Raw genomic sequence first — 5,833 nt, 5'->3', positions numbered from 1 at the left:
ATTAACATTAACGTCTATGGGATGGGATTGGTTCCTGGGAAAATGTTGTTAATAACCGAAAGTTGTCATTATCAGGGTTGCTAATAACCAGCATATACTCTATATAAAAATGCAAAAATACAAAAAAGGTAATGTAGGTCAGTTATTCACATTTTTGTGTATCTACATTACCTTTTTGTTTTTGATTATATATATATATATATATATATATATATATATATATATATGTATATATGGTATATAAAATCTAATTTCTGCCAAATCCTGGTGTAGAATGTGGCTGGTGCTTAATTGATTCAATTAAGCCCAGCCACAGGCGACAGTTTGAGGAGAGAGGGCTGAGTGTTTGGAGAGGTGCTTGTTAAACTGAAAACCATTGAAAAAGGTCTGATAGTTTCTCTTTATTTCCGGTTCACTGTTAGCTTGTTTTATTTTCCATTTTGTTTGAACTGAGTGCTCAACTTTTGGTTTGGAGGTAAAGGGATTAGTCTTCCTCATTAGGTAGGGTAATTATGTGTTTAGTTCAAGCCTTGCATGCCAAGGGTTTTGTTTGTTTCTTTTCTGGTTGAAAAGTATTATTTTGTTACTTTTGGAGCTGCACTGAGTGTGCCATAGTAAACATGCGTGAGAGCACTTTATTCTACCTCTATCCGCACACATTGGTCCCTACTTAAAGGAAGCAGCTGCCCTACTCACTATCCAATAGCGACGCCCTTCCACTAATATATATATATATATATATATATATATATATATATATATATATATATATATATATATTAGGGCTGTCATTTGATAAGAAATTGATTGGTTAATTTATGGGCATTAGTTGATTAACCAGTAGATTAATCTGTCCACAGTTTAAAATAAAATAAAGATCTTATAGCGGTTGTCCTGCATAGTAATACTAAAAATTCAATAGAATTTAAAAAAATAAGCCAAGTGGGCATTTGGTATTTTTAAAATTAAAATTTTTGGCTGTTTCATTTTAGTAAATGTAACACATTTTTTCAGGCCACTGTCACATACCTGAAAACACAAGCCAGCTGTAGTCTGTAGTCAGAAATCAGAGAAAGTAATTTCACATATTTGAGGAAATGGTGCCTTCATCTTGCCCTCTGAATGCCAGTTCTTACTGGTCAAGGTAAACAGAATTAATCAAGTGTTTAAGAACCTCAAATTTTTTTCCTAGTTGCTCATTGTGATGTATTGTATCCCTACGCTTCTGCTCATCCAGTTTTGAGTGTAACAGTGGCTCGCAAGTGACTTTGGGAACGCTCCTGTTTTTGTGCTCTTCGTTATACATTTTAGATTGCTGTAGTCAGTGCTGTTCCATATCTCCTTTTCTGTACTGAACAAAAGACAGTTCCAGCAGTATTATTTTTTTAATTGACAGCTACCGGTAAGCCACGGATACCTTTTATAATTTGAATGGTGGAAGTGGCGAGTATATTCCTTCCCTTCCTGTGTTGGTTCGGTTATTTGTGGTGTATACCTCCCTTTTGTAACAATCTCCATTTTTTTCTGAGAAAGTTCTTCTTGAAAATTGATTTGTAAACAAATTGACTATGATGTCTCTGTTGTCAGACCTTTTTTTAAATTTGTAAAAAGTAATTTGAAATATTACTTTGAAGTTCTCAATATAATTCTCAATAACGGTCTCTATAAGCAGCAACATTGTGTGAAATTCAGCTACTTCTTACACCGCTTACGCTAGCATATAGGAGGCTGTGTGGTCCAGTGGTTAAAGAAAAGGGCTTGTAACCAGGAGGTCCCCGGTTCCAATCCCCCCTCAGTCACTGACTCATTGTGTGACCCTGAGCAAGTCACTTAACCTCCTTGTGCTCCGTCTTTCAGGTGAGACATAATTGTAAGTGACTCTGCAGCTGATGCATAGTTCACACACCCTAGTCTCTGTAAGTAGCCTTGGATAAAGGCGTCTGCTAAATAAACAAATAATAATATTTATGTCCCACCTCTGCTCACTAATGATTGGAAAGCTGCAAAACCAGTACAGATCTTTGACTTTCCCATTGGTTGAACTGACTCAAGACCTGCAGCCGAGGCAGAAAATACCTTCAACTGTTCACGTTCATGCCTGTATATATATGTGTCTGTGTGGGTATTTTGGTGACAGTACACATTGAACCTTTTTATTTTCACTAGGTATTACCATAAAATATACACCAGACAAGTGGATGGAGCCTACTTCAAAGGGGCTTGCCTCCTGAGCTTGACGGACACACAGCTGAGGAAGTACCTGCAGCAGCTCAGTGCCCGTAGTAAGGGGTCTTTACATCTCATTGACACCTTACACACACTCGACCACATCCTGGAGAATCAGCTATGCTTGCTAAACAGCATCTGGCCACCTGGTGGCAAAAAAGAGATTTAATGTTGTCTTATTATTTATTTTATGCACATGCTTCTCATTTTACACCTAGTTTGTGATTTGCACTTCCATTGGCTAAATAGGTGTCAAATGTACAGTTTTGAAGGAAACACATGTTATAGGACAGCACACATGCATTTTAATTTTAAAACATGATATCTGGTACTAGTTGCTTTTCCTGGGTCATTTTACATCAGCAGTGTATTCAGGGTCAAAGCATGTTTCTGGCTAGCAAGTAAGTAGGGGAAGCAGCTGAAAGGTTAATGACAGGTAGGAAGCCATTGAAGAGGTAGGGACAATGCAAGGTGCAGTGACAAAGCATGGCTTGCAAGAGATTTGTTTAATTTGGTGTAGTACAATACTGTATATCATGTTTTGAAATAAAAAAGTTTACAATATGTGTGTCCAAAACTGGACATTTAAGATTTATATATGAAATGGAATTCGTTGACTTTAAGGGTTATGGAATTATTTTGCTTGGCTAAAAGCACTTTCAGTTCCCATGTTTCTCTCTGGCTCAAGTGAAGCTAAGCGAGATGTTATTTCCTATAGTACTGGTAGCAGCAGCACACTGTAGCAGAATCTTGACTTTTTAGTTTGCATTGTACTACTGGTGCAGTACACTGACAATGCGGATCTGTTGTGTGTGTAGGCTTGGCACACAGCCCATACTTGTTCCTGCCTGAAGAGCCAGGGAGCAGGAGACTGAGGAGGGGGTGCAGGGTCACGGGACACCCCTCCATGAGATCACAGGACACAGGGAAAATCACAGTAAGTACAGTAAGCCACCAGCTCTGAGACACAACTTTAGTGCATGTATTTATTCCCATTTAAGACTATTTAATTAGTTATTGTAGGGTTACCTTTTTGCAAATTTCTTGACAGTTTTACGATCAGTCAGCTAAGGACAGCAGTGTGGAGTAGTGGTTAGGGCTGTCGGCTCTGGACTCTTGACCGGAGGGTCGTGGGTTTAATCCCAGGTGGGGGACACTGCTGCTGTACCCTTGAGCAAGGTACATTACCTAGATTGCTCCAGTAAAAACCCAATTGTATAAATGGGTAATTGTATGTAAAAATAATGTGATATCTTGTAACAATTGTAAGTCGCCATGGATAAGGGCATCTGCTAAGAAATAAATAATAATAATAATAATAATAGGAACCATACAAGCTTAAATGGGCTGAATGGTCTCCTCTGGTCTGTAAAATGTATTATGTTCTTATTAAAGTGTCTCATACAAGGCTCAAGAACTATATTCCAAATATAATACAAGTAGCCTACAGTATTAAACACTATTTCAGAAGTTTGCTTTTTTAAACACGTTTGGTATACAGCTGTATTTAATGTTTCTCCCGATGGTCTTTGTTCTTTAAAATAACCATTTTGCGGTCAACCCCCTGTGTCAAATTATGTTGGATTCAGGATAGCCCCATCTAGAAAACAAAATAAACATGTTGTACAATTATGGGACAAAAAATAACCACAACTGATGCAATGAAGATTTCAACATGCTTTCACTTCTCCAATCTGTTGTTAAAGTTGTCATTGTAGTGTTGCATTACGTATAATTTTATTAAACAACAAATATGTTTCAGTGAATATGTATTTGTTTTGACAAACACAGAAATGTTGTACTGGGGATATAATACAGAGTAACCCAGTAAGTTCTCTTTCAGTTAAAGTTTTACAGCATTTTCCCTTCAGATTTCTTCAATGAACATTGGAGACAACACAAGAAAGCTGCTTACCCCGGTGCAAGTCAAATTGAACCTGTCAGCCAAAAAGAAGAATGAAATGACGTTTGATGATATTACCTATGTAAGGAAAGCGGTATGTGCCTGTAAAACTGAATTATATTAATTAATATCACATTTTTTTAAAGTACATGGTGCCAACGAAATAAAACAGTACATCTTACCTAATATATTGTGCTATAAATTTCATTGATATCAGATATTCCTCTGTGAAAAATGACCACATTATGGTACAAGTAAATTAAATTTTTTAATGGTAAATTATTTGAAGCTGTAGAATAATATTTATCAAACACACATTGCAGATACTTGCAATGCAATGATGTACTTCCGGTCAACTTCCTAAAGTTGCATGAAGGAAGTAAGTCGCCATTGAAAACCATTCCATCATAGGAAAAGCAGCGACTGGTACTTAAATGTGAGCCAAAGCCAAAAACATCTTGCTTCTTGGAGTTTGAGGTGTTTTAAATAAAATATATGGCAGCAAACATTTAGAATGTTTAGGTTTAAAAAAAAATATTGTCTTTGTCATGGAAAAGAGTGCAAGGTGTGTTTTTTATAAATGCAATGAAAAATGCCACTAAAAATCCAATACACGTTTAACATGTGTCTCTTTCATATAGGAAAATGTGAGCTCTACAAAGTGATGCTAATACATGTTATATAAGATTTACTGGAATTATTTTGTTTGCTATATGTACTTTATTGCATTTTCCAAGGTTAGATTCACTTTCTATATCATTTTTTGTTTGTCATCCCATCCTGTTGACTTTTTTGAAAAATCTAAAAGTTTAAAACACTCCTGTGGCCTCAGTACAGCTCTCTCAATGCAGCTGGTATCAACATGTACCCATGAACAGGCAGAGTGATGCAGGGGGATAGGTTAATAGTTACACCCTGGTGCACCAAATAGACTGATGTGTTTAAATATGACACATGGCCCCTCTGTAAGCTGTGCGGTCTGGTTAAACCTTATTTCTTTTTTAAAAATATCTTTACTACTATTTGGTCAGCTATTTGGTTTAAGTCAACGAAACTTTCTCCCATTAGATTATATGTGAGGGTTTTAATCGATTGCTGGGACGGTGGAGGAGTTATGGGGAAGTCGTGGTTGTAGTACAAGCAAGAAGTCAATGCGCTACTTTGGCAGCTTCAAACTTCTAGAAGTCTCAAAAACAAAATGTTAGACCTTGAAGCTACTGCACTAACAAGTAACTACGATGGGTTAGGTGTTACAGAAACTTGGCTATCCGAGGGTGATGGAGACAAATACAAAATTAGTGGGTATATACTGTATAGGAAAGACAGGCAGGACAGAAGAGGTGGAGGGGTAGCACTATACATCAAAAATAGTCTTGAACCCAGGTGTTAAATCTAGAAGACAAAAACAACGCTGAATCATTATGGGTCAGAATAATGGACAAAAATTCAAAGGGCATAATAATAGGGGCATGCTATAGACTGCCAAATGCAGACACCGAGCAAAATCATCTGTTATACAAGGTCATTAGAAATGTGTGCAGCAAAAGAGAAGCCATATTAATGAGGGATTTCAATTTCCCCCATATAAAATGGGAAAACTGAGTAGGGAGCACGACAGATGAAATTGAAATGGTAGAAATTACAAATGACTGCTTCCTAACGCAATTTGTCAAGGCACTGGCTGGAGGAGAGGCATGCCTTGAT

At 37.0% G+C, this 5,833-nt stretch overlaps 1 long non-coding RNA gene across 1 annotated transcript; it reads left to right on the top strand.

The window, feature by feature from the left end:
* The first annotated feature begins 2,142 nt into the window (after window positions 1-2,142).
* Window positions 2,143-4,217, top strand: LOC131701950 (uncharacterized). The gene is made up of 3 exons (XR_009309184.1): window positions 2,143-2,282; window positions 3,045-3,163; window positions 4,098-4,217. It is a non-coding gene; the product is annotated as an uncharacterized LOC131701950 (long non-coding RNA).
* The last annotated feature ends 1,616 nt before the right edge of the window (window positions 4,218-5,833 follow it).

The sequence above is a fragment of the Acipenser ruthenus genome, chromosome 28 (assembly GCF_902713425.1).
Source record: "Acipenser ruthenus chromosome 28, fAciRut3.2 maternal haplotype, whole genome shotgun sequence".
NCBI classification, from domain to species: domain Eukaryota; kingdom Metazoa; phylum Chordata; class Actinopteri; order Acipenseriformes; family Acipenseridae; genus Acipenser; species Acipenser ruthenus.
This window is presented reverse-complemented; position numbering and strand designations above follow the sequence as displayed.